Here is a 21,721-nt window from a genome sequence, read left to right as displayed (position 1 = left end):
GAAGAAGAACTTCCTTACGTTTGTACGGAATCTATCCCCTTTCAGCTTTAGGGCATGCCCTCTTGTTTTCCCTACCTTGGAGAGGGTGAACAATCTATCTTTATCTACTAAGTCTATTCCCTTCAGTATCTTGAATGTTTCGATCATGTCCCCTCTCAGTCTCCTCTTTTCAAGGGAGAAGTGGCCCAGTTTCTCCAATCTCTCACTGTACGGCAACTTCTCCAGCCCTTTAACCATTTTAGTCGCTCTTCTCTGGACCCTTTCGAGTAGTACCATGTCCTTCTTCATGTACGGTGACCAGTGCTGGACGCAGTACTCCAGGTGATAACCTTCTTCAACCTGTTCGTGATCCCCTTCTTAATCATTCCTAGCATTCTGTTCGCCCTTTTCGCTGCCACCACGCATTGTGCGGACAGCTTCATCGACTTATCAATCAGAACTCCTAAGTCTCTTTCCTGGGAGGTCTCTCCAAGTACTGCCCCGAACATCCTGTATTCATGCATGAGATTTTTTTTACTGAAATGCATCACTTTACACTTATCCACGTTGAATCTCATTTGCCATGTCGATGCCATTTTTCGAGCTTGATTATGTCACGTTGCAGATTTTCGCAATCCCCCTGTGTCTTCACTACTCTGAATAACTTCGTATCGTCTGCAAATTTAATCACCTCACTTGTCATACCAATGTCCAGATCATTTATAAAGATGTTGAAGAGCACGGGTCCAAGCACCGAGCCCTGCGGCACCCCACTGGTGACACTCTTCCAATCCGAGTATTGTCCATTTACTCCTACTCTCTGTTTCCTATGCTTCAGCCAGTTTTTAATCCACGTGAGTATTTCATCCTCGATTCCATGGCTTGCAATTTTCTGAAGTAGTCGTTCATGTGGAACCTTGTCAAAAGCCTTCTGAAAATCCAGATATACAATATCGACCGGGTCGCCCTTGTCTATCTGCCTGTTTATTCCCTCAAAGAAGTGCAGCAAGTTCGTCAAACACGTTGTTTGACACTTTGTTGAAACCGTGCTGACTGGTCCTCATCAACCCGTGCCCGTCAAGGTGATTAATGATGCGGTCCTTCTAAATTCTGGGGAATTTAGGAGACATCTAAAAACATATCTGTTTTCGAAGTATTTAGGCAACTAATTTGTAAAAATTTTATTATACACTATTTTAATCATTTTAGTATTTCTAATTATTGACTTTTTAACTTTTTTAGTTCTATTCAACTTTTTATTTTTTATTTTTTTTTTTACTGTTGTAAATTGCTTAGAACTTTGCGGCTTTGCGGTATATAAACTGATTATTATTATTATTACAAAATCAACTGCAAATATCCCATATATTCAATTTGTAATGTATGTGGCAATTATCACTAAATATGACTGGAGAGTGACATGGCAATGGTTATCGTGGTAATTCCCATGGTAATGGGAAAGAGTTGATGATTTTGCTTGGTATTACCATGGTAGCAGTTGACCATTCTACGGTAGTGCCACGGGAATGAGAACTGCTGCCATGGCAATACTGCAGCAATGGGGACCCAGAGAACCCACTTACCTTTTAACGTCCCTAGTAGTCTAGTGGCTTCTTCCTTCCCTCCCTGCTCTGCCTGCCATCCATCCCTCCATCTCTCCCCTCCCCTGCCATCTGTCCCTCTCTCCCGCCAACCCCCCTACCCCGTGGTGCAACCCTGATGCTGACCCTCCCCCCTTCCCCATGCCCTACCTTATCATACCTGGTAGTCTAATGTCTTCTTGGGGGGCAGGAAAGAGCCCAACTCTTTCCTGCTCCTGCCACTACTAGAGCCATCGCCGGTTCAAAGATTTTCAAAATGGCTGTTAGAATCGCACCTGTGTAAGTGCTTTAGGCCGCCTAATGCCAGAAGTAGCATTAGGCAGCCTAAGGTGCCTATGTAGGCATGATTCGGTTGAATCGGTTCAGCGGACGGCCACCAGGATGATCTCGGGGCTCAAGGGTCTCTCGTACGAAGAGAGACTGAACAAATTGCAGCTCTACATTCTCGAGGAACGTAGGGAGAGGGGAGACATGATCGAAACATTTAAGTACCTCACGGGACGTGTCGAAGTGGAAGATAATATTTTCTTTCTCAAGGGACCCTTGGCCACAAGAGGGCACCCGCTCAAACTCAGGGGAGGAAAATTTCATGGCGACACCAGAAAGTATTTCTTCACAGAGAGAGTGGTTGATCATTGGAACAAGCTTCCAGTGCAGGTGATCGAGGCAGACAGCGTGCCAGACTTTAAGAATAAATGGGATACCCATGTGGGATCCCTACGAGAGTCAAGATAACAAAATTGGGCCATTAGGGCATAGACAGGGGGTGGGTAAGCAGAGTGGGCAGACTTGATGGGCTGTAGCCCTTTTCTGCCGTCATCTTCTATGTTTCTATGTTTCTATGATTCACAACAAAGATAGATGCCAGAAATGTCCTACATTTCATGTGCCTATCTTTCCTGGAGGTGTGATTCTCTATATGGCACTATTGCGTGATTGACTCACAATCAGCATCCACTTTTTAGGCAGCTGCCGATATCGGCGCCATAAAGAGAATCAGGGCCATAGTGGTCAAATAAATATTTATACAATATATCAAAAAATCCCACTAAAGTGACCAGTGGTGCATCCTCTTAGGTGGGATAGGAAAAGCCTCAGCAAAAGGGAGCTATATATCTCTTCAGGTTAAAAAAAATTATTTTCATTGCTCTCACTCCAATAATTGGCATAAAAACCTCCCCCTACACTTTCTATATTTTATTTGATACTAGCTGATGCCCCGGCGTTGCACGGGTATTTAATTATAGCAATAACACTGTAAATGGATTCAAATAAAGATACTTTATAGAGGTGAATGAAAGTATTTTATTACAGCTTAATAAAAAGTACAATATTCAAATTAAAAAGTGAAATATTTGACAAAATGAATACAATACAACTAACGCAAAACGTGATTATAAACAACAATTTTAGTTTCACCTCCTGGAGCAAGAACATATAAATTCTTGGGTGAACCCACCCTTGAGCAAGCAAAATAGAGTTGTGGGCCGTGAGACCCCCAGAACATATCACCCCAGGTAGTGAGGGATCTGCATTCCAAGTTTCGTCCAAATCGGTCAAGCCGTTTTTGAATTACAGTGAGAATGGCAGCTTTTTACATATTTTCCATTGACATGAATAGGTGAAATCTGATTTTCTGTTTGTAGCTCCGCCCACGTGTGCAGGAGGGCCGCGAGACCCCCAGAACATATCAACCCAGGTAGTGAGGGATCTGCATACCAAGTTTCGTTCAAATCGGTCAAGCCGGTTTTGAATTACTGTGAGAATGGCAGCTTTTTACATTTTTTCCATTGACATGAATGGGTGAAATCTGATTTTCTGTTTGTAGCTCCGCCCACGTGTGCAGGTGGGCCGCGAGACCCCCAGAACATATCACCCCAGGTAGTGAGGGATCTGCATACCAAGTTTCGTCCAAATTGGTCACAGAGAGAATGGCAGCGTTTTACATTTTTTCCATTGACATGAATGGGTGAAATCCGATTTTCTGTTTGTAGCTCCGCCCACGTGTGCAGGTGGGCTGTGAGACCCCCAGAACATATCACCACAGGTAGTGAGGGATCTGCATACCAATTTTTGTTCAAATCGGTCAAGCCGTTTTTGAATTACTGTGAGAATGGCAGCTCTTTACATTTTTTCCATTGACATGAATGGGTGAAATCTGATTTTCTGTGTGTAGCTCCGCCCACGTGTGCAGGTGGGCCGCGAGACCCCCAGAACATATCATCCCAGGTAGTGAGGGATCTGCATACCAAGTTTCGTTCAAATCGGTCAAGCCGTTTTTTGCGTGATCGCGGCACATACACACACATACATACACACATACATACCTCCGATTTTATATATATAGATTATCTTCTTTCCCTGCTTTTCTTTTCCTTTCTTTTTCTTCTTGAAACACTCCAGCTCCAAAATGCTTTAGACACTTTTACATACTTTTAAAATCTTCTTATTAGTCACTAGCGTCAGTAGCAAATTAACATATTCAATAGTTTATTTATTTAATTCATTTTCTATCCTGTTTTCCCCCAAAGAACTCAGAACGGGTTACAGGTGAGATAATACAAAATATAATTCTGTCAGCCACTTCTCTATCGACCACAGCCACTTTGCCAATGTCTTCAATAGCGCTGTGCTCGCTGCAGTGTCTTTTAACTTCTCAGCATTTCCAGCATTTCCGGGTCGCCACTCACATCCTGACACAGCCAACGTTTCACGGTAGAAAATCTACCGCTTCATCAAGGCAGTTGTAACGGCAGCCGTGGTTTTTCTTGGGAACCTATGTCCAAGCTTTTGAGAAGTCATGTGATATTTGGCTTAAAAAAAAAGAAAAAAAGAAATTCAATGCTAAAAGCTGCACATTGAATATCTGTTTCTAACACTGGTATTAGACCAAAAAAACCCCCACAAAAACAAACCCAACAGCAGAAAAAGAATCCAGAACTGCCCACTGCTGGCTGAATATTGGCAGGAGTATTTACAAAACTTATCTGACATTAAAAGTCCAAAATGGATCTCTAAAACATTGGCAGCTTTCCAAACAACCAGGGCTAGCCCTTAGCAAGGGCAACAGGGGAGCTGGATAGGACCCCACACTCCTAGTGTTCCATCACTTAACTGAGTCAGCTTTGTAACTGTCTGACCAAAAATTTAAGCTTCCTTTCCATCTCCATCTCCACCTCCCTCTCCTTCTCTCTCTCTCTCTCTCTCCTTCTCCCTTGGAAATCATGCTTCCCTACATTGACACTCTTTACTCTTCCCATTCACCAACCCTTACATCTCCTGCCTTTCACCCTTTTGTTTCATGCCTCTCAAAGAGATAGCACCATTTTATTGACTTTTTGATTCAAGGTGTCCCATGCTTATAAATCACTAGGATTGAAATAATAATAATAATAATTTATTTTTATATACCGCCAAACCTTCAGTTTGAGGTGGTTTACAATAAGAAAAAGCTGGACATAAAGCAAATTGCAATAATTATCAAATGGTTTCTCAGAAAAAAATACAGATTACAATTAATTTAAAATCAGAATTAGTTATTTAATCTCAAAGGTGGTTCCAAATAAGTAGAAGTAAAAGTATAATAAATAAGAATCACGCTCAAATATATCATAAAAGATAAAAAATACAATTAAGTCAAAAATTTTTCAAACAAATAAGTTTTAGAAATAGTAGTTGGCAATTAAGAAATTCTGTTTATATATACATTTACCGTATTTTCACGCATATAACGCGCGCGTTATACACGTTTTTACCTACCGCGCATACCCCTCGTGTGTTATATGCGTGAGCGCGGTATACGAAAGTTTTCAAACATAGTTCCCACCCCGCCCGACGCCCGATTCACCCCCCCAGCAGGACCACTCGCACCCCCACCCCGAACGACCACTCGCACGCGCTCCCACCCGCACCCGCATCCACGATCGGAGCAAGAGGGAGCCCAAGCCCTCTTGCCCGGCCGACTCCCCGACGTCCGATACATCCCCCCCCCGGCAGGACCACTCGCACCCCCACCCCGAAGGACCGCCGACTTCCCGACAATATCGGGCCAGAAGGGAGCCCAAACCCTCCTGGCCACGGCGACCCCCTAACCCCACCCCGCACTACATTACGGGCAGGAGGGATCCCAGGCCCTCCTGCCCTCGACGCAAACCCCCCTCCCCCCCAACGACCGTCCCCCCCCCCAAGAACCTCCGACCGCCCCCCCAGCCGACCCACGACCCCCCTGGCCGACCCCCACGACCCCCCCACCCCCCTTCCCCGTACCTTTGGAAGTTGGCCGGACAGACGGGAGCCAAACCCGCCTGTCCGGCAGGCAGCCAACGAAGGAATGAGGCCGGATTGGCCCATCCGTCCTAAAGCTCCGCCTACTGGTGGGGCCTAAGGCGCGTGGGCCAATCAGAATAGGCCCTGGAGCCTTAGGTCCCACCTGGGGGCGCGGCCTGAGGCACATGGGCCCAACCCGACCATGTGCCTCAGGCCGCGCCCCCAGGTGGGACCTAAGGCTCCAGGGCCTATTCTGATTGGCCCACGCGCCTTAGGCCCCACCAGTAGGCGGAGCTTTAGGACGGATGGGCCAATCCGGCCTCAATCCTTCGTTGGCTGCCTGCCGGACAGGCGGGTTTGGCTCCCGTCTGTCCGGCCAACTACCAAAGGTACGGGGAAGGGGGGTGGGGGGGGCGTGGGGGTCGCCAGGGGGGTCGCGGGTCGGCTGGGGGAGCGGTCGGAGGTTCTTGGGGGGGGCGGTCGTTGGGGGGGAGGGGGGTTTGCGTCGAGGGCAGGAGGGCCTGGGATCCCTCCTGCCCGTAATGTAGTGCGGGGTGGGGTTAGGGGGTCGCCGTGGCCAGGAGGGTTTGGGCTCCCTTCTGGCCCAACTACCAAAGGTACGGGGAAAGGGGGTGGGGGGGTCGTGGGGGTCGCCAGGGGGGGTCGCGGGTCGGCTGGGGGGGCGGTCGGAGGTTCTTGGGGGGGGGCGGTCGTTGGGGGGAGGGGGGTTTGCGTCGAGGGCAGGAGGGCCTGGGATCCCTCCTGCCCGTAATGTAGTGCGGGGTGGGGTTAGGGGGTCGCCGTGGCCAGGAGGATTTGGGCTCCCTCCTGGCCCGATATTGTTGGGGAGTCGGCGGTCCTTCGGGGGGAGGGATGTATCGGACGTCGGGGGTGGGGCATCAGGCTTTCAGGATGGGGACAGACCTTCAAGGGGGGACAGTGCACGGAAGTCAGGGGGGGTGAACGGAGAGTCGGGACAGCGCACGGAGAGGCGGGGCAGTGCACGGAAGTCAGGGGGGGGTGAACGGAGAGTCGGGACAGCGCACGGAAATTCAGGGCAGTGCACGGAAGTCAGGGGGGGGTGAACGGAGAGTCGGGACAGCGCACGGAAAGTCGGGGCAGTGCACGGAAGTCAGGTGGGGGTGAACGGAGAGTCGGGACAGCGCACGGAGAGGCGGGGCAGTGCACGGAAGTCAGGGGGGTGAACGGAGAGTCGGGCAGCATGCGCGGTATAATCGTGAGCGCGTTATACCAAAGTTTTTGTGCTTATCATCGTGATTTCTGCGCGCTATACACGTGTGCGCGTTTTATACGGGTGCGTGTTATTTGCGTGAAAATACGGTAAATAGGGTGTCCCATAAGTCACTGCCCACTTCTTTTTTCCTATTTCATTCCAGACTAGCTGATGCCCCGGCGTTGCACGGGTATTTAATTATAGCAATAACACTGTAAATGGATTCAAAAAAAGATACTTTATAGTGGTGAAATAAATTATTTTTTTACAGCTTTATAAAAAGTACAATATTCAAATAATAATGTGAAATATTACAAACACAAAACTTGATTATAAACAACATTTTTAGTTTCACCTCCAGGAGCAAGAACATATACATTCTTGGGTGAACCCACCCTTGAGCAAGCAACATAGAGTTGTGCATGGGAAAAACAGGGGGATCTTAAATCCACTCCACAGTATGTAATAGTCTGTCCTTGTGATTTGTTGATTGTGATAGAGAATGCAAGTCTCACTGGAATTTGCAATCTCTTAAACTGAAAAGGAAGATCTGTTGGAATAAGTGGTATCCGCGGGATAAATACGGTTACTTGTCCCTTTCCGGTTAAGATAGTCGCTTCAATTACATTGGACAGTAACCTCTTTACACAAAGCCTTGTGCCATTGCAAAGTTTTGGTGGGTCAAGGTTGCTAAGTAAAATAACTGGAGATCCCACAGCTTTTTACATTTTTTCCATTGACATGAATGGGTGAAATCTGATTTTCTGTTTGTAGCTCCGCCCACGTGTGCAGGTGGGCTGCGAGACCCCCAGAACATATCACCCCAGGTAGTGAGGGATCTGCATATCAAGTTTCGTTCAAATCGGTCCCACAGCTTTTTACATTTTTACCATTGACTTGAATGGGTGAAATCTGATTTTCTGTTTGTAGCTCCGCCCATGTGTGCAGGTGGGCCGCGAGACCCCCAGAACATATCACCCCAGGTAGTGAGGGATCTGCATACCAAGTTTCGTTCAAATCAGTCCCACAGCTTTTTACATGTTTTCCATTGACTTGAATGGGTGAAATCTGATTTTCTGTTTGTAGCTCCGCCCATGTGTGCAGGTGGGCAGCGAGACCCCCAGAACATATCACCCTAGGTAGTGAGGGATCTGCATACCAAGTTTCATTCAAATCGGTCCCACAGCTTTTTACATTTTTTCCATTGACGTGAATGGGTGAAATCTGATTTTCTGTTTGTAGCTCCGCCCACGTGTGCAGGTAGGCCGCAAGACCCCCAGAACATATCACCCCAGGTAGTGAGGGATCTGCATACCAATTTGCGTTCAAATCGGTCCCACAGCTTTTTACGTTTTTTGCATTGACTTGAATGGGTGAAATATGATTTTCTGTTTGTAGCTCCGCCCACGTGTGCAGGTGGGCCGCGAGACCCCCAGAACATATCACCCCAGGTAGTGAGGGATCTGCATACCAAGTTTCGTTCAAATCGGTCCCACAGCTTTTTACATTTTTTCCATTGACTTGAATGGGTGAAATCAGATTTTCTGTTTGTAGCTCCGCCCACGTGTGCAGGTGGGCCGCGAGACCCACAGAACATATCACCCCAGGTAGTGAGGGATCAGCATACTAAGTTTCGTTCAAATCGGGCAAGCCGTTTTTGCGTTGGCAACTTTTTACATTTTTTCCATTGACATGAATGGGTGAAATCTGATTTTCTGTTTGTAGCTCCGCCCACGTGTGCAGGTGGGCCGCGAGACCCCCAGAACATATCACCCCAGTTAGTGAGGGATCTGCATACCAAGTTTCGTTCAAATCGGTCAAGCCGTTTTTGCGTGATCGCGGCACATACACACATACACACACACATACACACATACATACCTCCGATTTTATATATATAGATATCATTCGTGGAGACTTGAAGCCATCAGCAAAAGAATAAGCCCCGTAACCTGTCACAGCTTGAGGTAAGAATACGCACGGCCTGAAGTGAAGTTGGGGAAGAGATGGTGCTTGCGTCCGAAGGTGGCTGAAAGTGATCAAAAATGGAGGCGCTCATGTGGAGGTATACAGCTAGTCTTTGAGGCATTGGAACTCAATAAGTCCCACCAGACTGGGGCCCCACCAGACTGGCCCACATAGAGACCTGTAATTGCTAAGGCCCGCTCTGCAAATGATCTCCAAAATTATCCCAACAGTAATCCCTGTTTCACTTCACTGCTGCTTCAGGGGGATACTTTTTAATATGATTAGAGATTGAATATATATTGGCAATTGTTTTTATAGTACAAGTTTGGCAAAGAAAAATCTCCATGCCTAAATACAATTTTCTATGACCCATGACGGAAAGGCTTGATTTAAATCTAAATGAAATAAATGTTTAAATAAATAAGTTAATTGAGACTTGCCAGGTGCAGTAGTGCACCACTCCCATATGCAGAGACCCAGAGAGAGTACCTTCTTTCAACTTGGCTTCCTCAGACCATAAAATACTCTAAGCAAAACTAGTTTATAAAATGACTGGTTTTAATGAGCAACAGCTGTCACTGTGGTTTGTACTAGTCAAGTGATTTGTGTTTAATGCTCAGAAATGATAAGTGAAACAAGTGTTTGCTAAAATACATGTGTCAGGAGGATGATTGAAAACCAGTAGGCTCACAACCGAAATAGCCTTTGGTTCTTTCATCCTTTACAAACATTCAGAATTGCTAAATTGGTGGAGAATAATAGAGTACTTATTTTATAAACAGTAAATATTTACATGAAAGACATCTTACTTGTTAAAAGGGAAAAAAATCTATAAGATACTGTATATCTTAAGCAGATTTCTACACAGATTCAATCTATTTAACAATATTCAAGGTGATCTTTCAGAATCTAAATGCTTGATATTTCTTCCTACTTTCAGGCCTTTTAACTTTACTTGTAGTGTGTGTGTGTGTGTGTGTGTGTGTGTGTGTGTTTGTTGAGGGGGGTCTCAACCCAGTCCATGGGACACACTCAGACAGTCTGGTTTTCAGGATATCTGCAATGAATATGTATGAAATATTTTGCATGCATCATTTCCATTGTATGCAAATATGTGTCAATGCATATTTATTGTGAATACCCTGAAAACTGGACTGGCTGTACATGGCCTGAGGGCTCGGTTGAGATCCACTGGATTATGTATCATCCTACAACCCCCAATTCAAAAACTCAATGGAGAAACTGGAGTATAAATACCCTATCAAACATCAACTAACCTCCGGTGTTATATACCAAGTTTATCATCTTTAACTTCTTGTCAACTATAAAGTGTTTCTAAATGGAGGAAAAAGGCCTCAGGAGCTACGGAGAGAAGATACTACACCGTAGTATGAAGGGAAGAGCTGTAAGCTTTACTGGTTCCCCTGCAATGCTCTATTATAGGCCATAAAAAAAACCTCCTTATAAACAAATGTTAAAAATGCAGATTTTAAGTGTCGTAATTAAAAGTAGATTTTAAACGTATCTGCTACAAGCAGGTAAGCAGATCAGCAGTTAAGCAGATAAAAAAGAAATAAATGCTTATCTCAATGGGTCCTGCCAAAATATGTCCTCACTCACTGTCCCTGCAGTTTCAGTGCTTTCTGTATATCCAAATGTTGCTGTAGCCGACGGTGGCCATTGTTTCCCAATCAAATCACTGCTTCAGGGCTCTGAAAACATTTAAACTACATGAACAGGACAAATCTGTATTAATAAATAATAATAATAATAACAGTTTATATACTGCAGGACTATGAAGTTCTATGCGGTTTACAATGATTAAAAGATGGTACAGAATGAGTGAACTTAACAGAGTTAAAAGCTAGTGATTAACAGCTCTAGGGATCAGTTATTGTGGAGAAAGTGTTTTGTGGGTCAGCTGCCTAGATACGTCAGGAACTGATATGTTTTTAGCCGTTTCCTAAATTCCCCATAAGTAGTAGGCATAAGCAATTGTTCTAGATCTTTACCCCATAATGCTGCCTGATGTGAGAAAAGGTGTTGATGGTGTCTTTTGAGTTTACATCCTCTAACTGGAGGGGAAACAAAGTTCAAATGTGAGCTTCTCTTATGTCTGTTGGCTGAGAAAGAGAAAAGGTCAGTTATATATTTAGGGGCTAGACCTTAAAGCAAAAACAGCCAAACTTAAACTTCACACGTGCCTCCATCGACAGCCAATGCAGCTGTCGGTAGTAAGGTGTCACATGATTGAACTTCTTCAGTCCGAAAATCAGTCTGACCGCTGCATTTTGCACGAGTTGTAATCGGCGCATATTCTTTTGGGAAATTGCCAAATAGGTGATATTACAGTAATCAAGTTGACTCAGTACAAGGGATTGTACCAGAATTCTAAATGCTGACATATCAAAATATGCTCTAATGGACCGAAGCTTCCAGAGAGTGAAAAAACCCTTTCTGATTAAGGAGTCTACCTGGTCTTTCATGGTTAGACTCTGGTCTAGTGTTACACCCAATACCTTCATAGTAGACTGAATAGGATAATTAAGCTTATTGATGCATAGTGGTGTTTTGGTGTCAAGTGGGTGTGGCGAAGCTATGAAAAATTTTATTTTTTCTGAATTAAGTTTCAAGTCTGAATTCAGTCATCCATTGCTCCATCAAATTTAATACTTCTGTTGCCTTGGGAGTAACTTCCGAGAGAGAGTTAGCAAATGGTATGATGATCATAAAGTCATCTGTGTAACTAAATAATTTTATCCCTAGCTGGGTCAATTGCGCACCTAGTGAGGACATATAGACATTGAAAAGCAATGGGGATAGTGGTGACCCCTGCGGTATGCCAGATGGATTGCTCCAGGTATTGGAGAGATCATAATTGAAACGTACTTGATAGGTACAGGACATAAGGAAACCTCGAAACCAGTCTAACACCTTTTCCCTGATACCAATTACATCTAAGCATTGTAGCAGTTTCCCATGGTCCACTAAGTCAAAGGCAGAGCTCATATCAAATTGCATGATCAGGGCATTAAGGCCCTTACTGAACAAGAAACGCAGATTATCTAAGATACTGTCTCAGTACAGAACAAAGGTCTAAAACCAGATTGAGTTTCATGTAAGAGAGAAAACTGATCAAGATATTCCATCAATTGGGTATGTACCAATCCTTCCATGATTTTTGCAATAAATTGAATAGATGCTACTGGTCTGTAGTTGGTTACTATTGCTGATGATTCTTTACTTTTTTTTGGAATTGGGGTTATTATTATGTGACCATTATTAGTGAGGAATTTTCCATTTTTCAGGTTATCGGCTAAGTAATTTAGCAAAGATAGTTTAAAGTCTAATGGAGCTGCTGTCATAATTTCTGGGGGACATGAGTCCAGAACACAGTATGATTTAGAGTATTTGTTAGTTTGATATAATTATTCCATTCTAAATCTTGAAAGGAACTCCAGATCATGTCCGCTGGTATTTCATTTCCTTGTATGTTAGCTATTTGATGATCATTAATGTCATTTGTCGAACAGTTGTTTCTTAGGTTTTTAATTTTTGAATCAAAATGCTGTGCTAAAAATTCAATAAAATTCACCATTTGTTCCACAGAAAAACAGGAGAAACCCAAAGGACGAGAAGTGTGGAGTCGATGATCTTGATGCAAATGTTTATTGGAAATGATGCAGACCAATAGATAGATCCAAAAGTTTTCACAGTTACAAAATGCTGAACAATCAGTAAAGCCAGATAATACACAATAAAGGTATTGTGGCGTGGACCTGACATGTTCTGTGTTTTGGTCAAGAAGACCTTCTGGAGTCCAATATAATACTGCCACTGGTTTGGATATGCAGAAGAGCATTCAAAAGTACTGTGTATGTGAAAGCGCAGTGCTGCCAAAGTACTTAGAACCCAAGTCTCCTACAGAAGAGCCACAAAAGATTCAACTAGGGACCATCACTCCAATCCACTGTCCCCTTTCAAAACCCTTTATGACTAGCAATGTCAAGTATAAACTTCATAACACTGAATTGGAGCACTTGATGCTCCAACTGAAGTCATGAATCCTTTACTGCAAAACTCTGGCGGCTCATCAGGATGAATACTGTATATCCATATGTGACAAAACCAGTGCTCATTTCATTGTGTATAAAACCATTTGCTCCCTTTTACCCAGACCTGAGTTTCGCTATATGGCTTCATCAGGAAGAGTAGCAATGTGATCTACCTCAGCCAAGCGGAATCTCTAGTTGTTGCAGTGTTGCAGTGGTGTACGCTGGGGAACACTGTTTCCATCCGCTCCCTGGGCCTACAACCCAACAACTGCACATGAGCCTTTGCCTTCTACATTTTATCTTCTGATTTTTCAAAAAGTTGCCAGCAGTCACTACATTAGACTCATACTATAATACTAGTTCTCTACACTTATTTATGTGATGCTTATTCCTGTCAAAGCAGAGAAACTGTCATAGTTGCGATGACTTGGGCAGAAATCCAGGATTCAATGCCATTGAATTATCATAACATATTCCTCCTCATATAAGATGACTCTCCCTTTTACAGTCATCCAGAGGAAAATTCTATAGCAATCCATCTATTTTTAGGTGCCAAAAACATACCTAATAGGAGCCTATTCTGTAAAGAAAAGTAGACTCCTTCTATTTAAATAGAATGCAATACTAGCATAACAAATCAAATACATATCTATATTATAAGCATGCAATACACATCCAAATAGGCTTAAAGAGTATCAAAAATAAAATAGAGTATATTGATACGCATAGAAATAGCTAGATAAACTCAAATCATTGTAAAAACTAATTTAAGAACCTCAGTGGTACCACTTTAGCAGCTCAAAAAGTCACTGCCAAATCCTCATCGGTTCACCAATCATGAGTGTTTATCTAGCCATTTGTATGTGTATTATAAGAATGAGTGCGTAACACATGCCATAGAGCTTTCTTGCACCTAGATTGTAAAAATTCATGAGTAGACTATAGAATTTTATAATCTATGGGCCTGATATTCAGCTAGTGGTGGGCAGCACTTTTGCTATCCATCATTGGTGTTAAGCCTAGATATTCAAAGCTGGATGGTTTCTGGCAACTGGCATTAAAAATCCGGCTTCATTTTTGGCTGTGGCAACTTAACGGGTTAAGCCAATATTCGGTGCTAACCGGTTAAAGGCCTGATTCTTTAAATGGTACCTAAATTATCCAGTGCCTAAAAAAAACACAAGGCACCGGTTGCATGTCAATCACGCTTAGGTGCCATTTACAGCGACGCCTATGTAGAAACTAAGGTGCCTGAAACGTAGGCAAGGGTTTTAAAGGCCTACATTTCAGACACCCAAGTTTTTGGAGAATCGCACATAGCGGCGCCTAACTCATGCTCTACCCATAGAAACTCCCACTTAGGCATTGGGCGCTGCTAAGTGTATTGCGATAGGCACTTATCTTTTATAGAATCGGATAGGTGCTTATTGCCCAATTAATTTTTTTTAACTAATTATTGAGGCTGTTAAGGGTATTTAGCCAATTAAGGTAGGCACCTAAGAGGTGCCTAGCTTTATAGAATCAGCTCCTAAGTGCTTAGTTGTTAAAGATAGGCTTGCTATTTATGTGGTCTATTTTGGCCACTAAACATAGCCAGTTTGGCGCAGAATATCCATGCCTAGCTGGCTATGTAATATGATTTAGCTTCTTAGTGGCTAGCTGCTAACTGTGGATATTCAATGGAAGATAGCCAGTTATCTTGACCGAATGTCTATTTTTAGGCACTCTTAAATGCTATTTAATTGGCTAGGAGCCATTCCTGTCCTGTTAAATATCGAGCTGTATGCATATAACTGGGTGCCCCACCTATGCTGCTTTCAAATTCTGCCCATGTGAATGCCCACCCTCAAAATACATGCCATCAGATACTGGCACATACATGTAGAATAGTGTGTGGCTCGGGGTGGGCAACTGTGATCCTGGTGGGCCGCAACCCATTTGGGTTTTCAAGATTTCCACAATGAATATGAGCATTCTGCCGGAGCTACTGCTGGCAAATAATTCAGGAGAAGTAGCATGAGGGGGTGAAAGGCAGAACATATGCCCAGAGTGCCTAATACTGCTGCAATGGCCCTCTGCAGCAGAACTACAGATGATCACCAGCTGGTTTATTTCTGGAAAGATGTTCACTCCTAGGGCATTAAGGGCCATATTCTATAAACGGAGCCTACAATGCCTAAGTTCTTTTTTTGGGCCTGTTCTTTTTAACATTATTATAAATGATATTGCTGAAGGGCTGTTGGGTAAGATTTGCCTCTTTGCGGATGATACCAAAATCTTCAATAGAGTAGTTGCCCCGGATGGCATAAATAACATGAAGAAAGACCTAGTAAAGCTTGAAGAATGTTCAGAATTTTGGCAGCTAAAATTTAATGCTAAGAAATGCAAGGTACAGTTTTTGGGGGTGAAGAACTTATGTGCATGACGGAAGAGCGGGACTTGGGTGTGATTGTGGGATTGGGTGGACAAACAGGTTGAAAAGGTGACAGCAAAAGCTAGAAGGATTCTAGGTTGCATAGGGAGAGATAGGGCCAGTAGGAAAAAGGATGTCTCTGTATAAGACTCTAGTGAAACCTCATTTAGAATATTGTGTGCAATTCTGGAGGCCGCACCTTCAAAAAGATATAAAAAGGATGGAGTCAGAGGAAGACTACTAAAATGGTGTGTGGTCTTCATCATAAGGTGTATGGGAACAGACTTAAAGATCTCAATATGTATACTTTGGAGGAAAGGCAGGAGAGGGGACATATGATAGAGATTTTTAAACACTTACATGCCATAAATGCGAATGAGTCGAGTCTCTTTCATTTGAAAGGAAGTTCTGGAATGACAGGGCATAGGATGAAGTGAAGTGGTGATAGGCTCAGCAGTAATCTAAGGAAATGCTTTTTTACAGAAAGGGTGGTAGATGTGTGGAACAGTCTCCCGGAACAGGTGGTAGAGACAGAGAGGGCCATAATCAAAAGAAATGTCTAAGTATGATTTGGGTGTAGGGTGCTAGCACTGTTCCCTCTAAGCTGAGCAGGAGTCCTCCACCCACAGTCTCACCAATAGAGGGTGCTGTTTTACTGTCACATTTTTCAATTGTGAGGGACAGGCAAGTTCTGCAGGACTCCAGGGAACATACCTGTCCTTAGCGACTGAAAATATTCCACCCCCTAGTGGTAGCAATGCAGCTGGAGGACACCTGCTCAGTAGGGTACAAATATCCATCCTCGAAAAATACATCTAAAGTATATTTTTTTTCAAAAATCATCCAGGCATTTGATCATCCAGACCGCCACTACATCTATCTTTATATCACATTCTCGTCCAAATATTCGTCCAACTCCCAAACGCCCAGAAAAAGACCTTTTGGACGTGGGAGGGGCCAGCAATGTGATGGACTGGCCACCTTGACATGGCTACAGAGCAGTAGGACACCTTGCAGGGCACTGCTGTGAACTTCACAAAAAGGGTGCCACCTAAACATCTCACCAGAACTCCCATATAAGTAATATTGAGCCTCCCCAAAACCCACTATAACCACCTGTCTACAACCCCAGTAGCCTTTATGGCTGGAGGTGGCACCTAAATGACAGTAGAGCAGGGTTTTAGCTTTTTTGGGGGGGAGGGCTCACATTTTCCACCATGAATGGCTGGGTCCTCACCAGTCGTTAGCTTTTTTATTGGCCAGCCAGTCAGTAAGTTTAGTGAATCACGTACTTCCTACTTTGCATGCCGATTCCCCTCATTTGCATGCACGGATCGTGATCGGATCGGAGGAGAGGCTAGTGAATCGGGTTGGAGGGAAATCAGGTCGCAATGGGCTCACAAACCGATCGGTACACGATTAGTGAATCTAGCCCTAAGTCTAGGTCAGCCCACGTCCTACCCAAATCCTGCCCTCACCACTTCTCCTCAGTGAAAGGTAGTATACACAAGAAATGTTTGATTTGTTTGCTCTCTCATCAAATAGTTCAATGGGAGTCTGTGTTTCTTCCTCTAGTTGATGTGGATGGGCAGACTGGACGGACCATCTGTCCTTTATCTGCCATCATGTTTCTATGTTAGAAACTATTTTATTTATTAAATTTCTGGGGAATCAGTAATTGTATATTGATGTAGTGCTGTACTTAATGGTGTTAGATTTATGTTTTTGCTGTTTTTGTACAGCTTGACTCTTTTGTAAGCCACTGTGAACTGTAAGGCTCAGCGGACTATAAATAAGGTTTTATGTTATGTAATAGAAGTCCTATTTTATGCCAAGGATACTGCGATACGCAAAAGCAGAAAAAAGTTCATTTTCATTTTATTTTGGTTCAATTTTCTTTTCATTATGTTTTCTGTTTGTATTGTTTCATTATAGCATGTGCTAGTTTGAAATTGTTTATGCTGTTTCGAAACAAAACATAATCTAACAAAAATACGCAGCCCTAACAAGTCACATAGGCATACAATAATGCTAGAGAACACAGTATTACATAAGGCAGCATGTTAATGTGCCTGCCATATTTCTTCCCTGGTCAGATGCGATCCTGTGGCTTAAATATCAGAATTTTTTTTTGTTCTCTTTCTTTTGTCGACTTTAGATACTATTCCTTGACGCCCCCTCTTTCCTCAAACCCGCCACAAGTTCTGGATGTCCAAAATTAATACTGTTATGATATATGCTTGCATGTATTGGCATTAATGATTGGCTTAGTGCAAACATTCTCATAATCCTGGAAAGCAGACCTAGGTCAGCATGGAGGACAATTTAGGCACTTTCAAAGCAAGTCTTGTCAACCTGCTGTTTGCTTGTGTGAATGTTGCCCAGCTGACCTGTGTTTTATTAAAAGAAAGTTGAGGGTCACTAGTCAAATACATGCCCTGGGTCAGTGAACAAGGAAAAAAAATTAGAGGAACAAAGGAATGTGACTGGAGGGTTAAAGTCCCACTGAGAATTAATCTAACAGAAATGTATCGGAGCTTGTAAGCTCCCTTTTATTTCTTATCATACGGAAATGAGACCTGATGCCCTTCAACTTCCTGTAGACTGGTGTGCATCTTCAAATGACCATATGATCACATTTTTTAAATTGATGCAGCGATATTTTGTTTAAGTGATAGGCCATAACAAAATATTAGATTGATTTTACGTTTCATTTGCCTAATTCACCAAAAAGAAGCATTTTCATTACAAATTCAAAATTGAGAAAGCCATTAGTACCCCGGCCCAAAATGTCACAACATTTTGCATAGCAATTACTTAATTCAGAGGGAAAAAAAGCGAAAAACAACAAAAAAATAAAAATAATTTAGAAAAAAAATCTTAAGAGTGGCAACAATATGAAAAATAAAAACCCAAAACAAATAGGGAAAGAATGAAGAGACTTGATGACAGGAATGCTTTGTTTGTTAAAGGCGTGTGTGTGTGTATGTATGTGTGTAGATGGGGAGGGATAATTTCTGAGGGAACAAAAAATATGTCACAAAACCTATACTAATATTAGTCACATAAAAATGAATTAGTATTTTTAATCCTCCTCAGACCATGTACTACTACATCTCCAGGATTAAAACCAACAACAAGAAGAGCTGGAGAGAGACTGGTGACACCTTTTTGGTGGGGGCACCAGTACCTCTCCTCCTTTCCACCCCCTGCTTCTTCCCACCCTTCCCCCTCTGTATGCACACTTTCTCTTCCCCCCCCCCCCCCAATACCTCTAGCTCTTTGTCAGCAGCAGTTCCAACCTGTTGCTCATGATGGCCTTGGCTCTCTTTCTCTGATGTCACTTCCTGGTCACAAGATCAGGACATGCCCTCTGACATAGGGTTACCAGATTTTCTGAAACAATAATCTGGACCCATGGCCCCACCCCCAGTCCCACCAGTACCTCCCCGTTCTGCCCGAGTCACACCCCGTTCTGCCTCCCTGCCCCACCCCTCAATCTGTTTGCTTGTCAGAAGGGCATCTGCACATGCGCTGGTGTGTGTCACCGCGTTGCATCCGCGCATATGCAGATGCCGTCCTGACGTTGCTGCTAGCTGGAAGCTTTTCAAAGCCCCGGATAAAGTGCTGAGTTTTGAAAAGCTGTCTGGAACCCCCCCCCCCCCTCTCCAGGACATGCCCTCGAAAAGGAGGACATGTCCGGGGAAACCCAGACATCTGGTAACCCTACTCTGACATCAGTTCCTGGTCGTGGGACCAGGAAGTGGCGTCAGAGGGCGAGCCGAGGTCGGCGCTGGCAGCAAGTTGGAGATGCTGCTCATGCTGGGGAAGTTAAGGAGGTATGGGGGAAGGGGCGCGTGTGCGGTGGGGGAGGGGTGGGGTCACCACCTTCCCCGGCACCTCCCACCCTTGCTACACCACTGAACTTGGTTCTGTAGCAGCTGGCTGCTGTGGCTAAAAGATTTTGTCCATAATGGAGCAGAACAAGTAATTGCTGGTAGGAGTATGCCTTCGTTTGAAACAACACGTTAGACATATTTTATGTTGTTTCATATTGTTGGCAAGTGAGAATGATTGAAAACCCCACACAAACTGGTTGATATTCAAAATGATTTAACCAGCTGACTGCTTAAATTGCTTGCATGGGCTTTCCGCTAATTTTCACTGGCACTTAACTGGTTGCTGCCACTGAAAATTAACGGCTAGTGAAAAATGGCTTTTTTGGTAGCATTCTGGGGGTGGAACCAGCAGTTGACTGGTTAAGGGCTGATATTCAGCTCTTAACCAGCCAGGGTACATGCCTAAATGGGACCTCACCTCATAAGAAAAGTATTCCTGTCTTTATGCGGTATCCCATAGCCGATTAAAAGTGCTGAATGTCAATATAACCAGCTATGCCGAAGCACGAACGTGGCCTGGCATTGAATATCCAGGTGGTAAGCAAAATGCTCACCATTGCCAGCTGAATATTGACCCCCTCAAAACATGCTTTTTTTTTTCATTTGATATCAATAGTGTGCATTATTTGCAAAGAGACGTCACATGCAAGAAAAGTGAACACAGATGCATACACTGTCAGGAAACAGCGTGCACTTTTAATGATATTGCTTCCATCAGGACATGAGGGGGAAAATGAACAAAACAAACATTTTCAACCTTTACATCCCTAATTGGCAGCTGTACTGATTACTAGCTTCTCAGACTGTCAGACTTAGAACAGTCTAAGTCAGGGGTAGGCAATTCTGGTCCTCGGCACATGGGATCTATTCACAGGGCAAAGGTAGGGGAGGGACATTAAGGTGGGCAGACTAGATAGGCCGTGGGCCCTTATCTGCCGTCTATTTCTATGTTTCTATGAGAGCCACAGGCAGGTCAGGTTTTCAGGATATCCAAAATGAATATGAGTGAAATTTATTGTAAGTGATTATGTATTGTAGAAAATTACGTAGCAGTGGAGCCGTCACCAATTCAAGCTGCTGAAGACGCCTATTGGCGAAACACAGAACTGTGTCGAGCTTTGATGTTTGCGACAAGCAGATGGAGGAACTTTAAAGATTACAACATATACTGGAACAGATTTGATTTGAGAAGCAGAGTGGAGTAAGAATAAGGACTGTAGCCACCTGTCTGTGCAGTGTTGCATATGAACTTCACGCATTGATTTAACTGCTCGTTCAGAACCCGTTCGCATGGGTGTTGCATAAGAATTTTGCGTATTGATTTGTATTGAGGGGAGTGTATGGTGTGTGAATGAGATATGACTTTGAATGTTAAATTGTTAAATTATTGATGATAAAATGTAGTTTATGAGAATAAGGCATTTTTATATGAAATTAATGAAAAATGATGACTGGGAACTCTTCTGGTCATCGACAAACCGACCTCTTTTATCATCCAGAGTCTCACAATCAATGTTCTTCATTATGTGGAATGCGGTATGGACACCCTTTCGGATGTGGAAAGCTAACCTAAAACAAGACTCTATATGTTGGAATTGTATGAAAGAAGCTGGGACTCTTGATCACATGCTTTTCCACTGTGCTAAAGTTCGTTCCTTTTGGACATGCATTTGGGACACCATAAAGTCTATTACCAATTGTTCAGAAGAAATTTCCTTTGACATTATAATTCTCCGATCTCAACACCCTTGTTTTACACAGTCTAACTGTCCTCCTAAACTCATTGATGCAATGTTTGTGACTGCCCTTATGCACATCTTGAAAAATTGGAAGTCCTCTTCATTACTAAACTATACCTTTTGGTGGAATTCTTTGAGCATGTATCATAAATTTGAATCATATGCTTATGAAAAGAAAAAATATAATTCGACTTTCCAAAAGTTTGACACAATGTAAATCACCCTGGAAATTCCTGGACTCATATGTTCAATCTATTTCATAGACACTCCTCTCTTCTTCTTCTTCTTTTTCTTTACCTTCATCTTTTTCCTCATTTTATTCTCTTTCTTTCTTCTTTCAATCTCTCTTTCCTCTTATCTTTTCTTTTATTATCTTTTCATGAACAGTCCTAGTACTTTAGATCTTTTAAAACGATTCAATTCTACATTGTACAATATAACTGAATATTTGTTATACTAAATGTTTTGTTTTATTTTTTGATACCCTGTACTTGAACTGTTTCTTATATTTTTTCAAAAAACTCAATAAAAAATATTGAACTAAAAAAAAAAATAAATTGCTTTTTA

At 43.2% G+C, this 21,721-nt stretch overlaps 1 long non-coding RNA gene across 4 annotated transcripts in view; it reads left to right on the top strand.

Moving 5' to 3' along the window:
* Positions 1 to 20,956, top strand: part of LOC117359149 — an 83,615-nt gene extending 62,659 nt beyond the window's left edge. For 3 of the 4 annotated variants that reach the window (XR_004539169.1, XR_004539168.1, XR_004539170.1), the window contains one exon: positions 12,658 to 15,335. This is a non-coding gene — a long non-coding RNA (uncharacterized LOC117359149). Of the gene's footprint in view, positions 1 to 12,657; positions 15,336 to 20,453 lie in introns of those variants that run through there. The other variant, XR_004539171.1, reaches the window with a different exon arrangement.
* Positions 20,957 to 21,721: the final 765 nt, after the last annotated feature.

The sequence above is a fragment of the Geotrypetes seraphini genome, chromosome 4, assembly GCF_902459505.1.
Source record: "Geotrypetes seraphini chromosome 4, aGeoSer1.1, whole genome shotgun sequence".
In the NCBI taxonomy this organism is placed as follows: Eukaryota; Metazoa; Chordata; class Amphibia; order Gymnophiona; family Dermophiidae; genus Geotrypetes; species Geotrypetes seraphini.
Note: the sequence above shows the minus strand (reverse complement) of the source record. Positions and strands in the feature narration are given on the sequence as shown.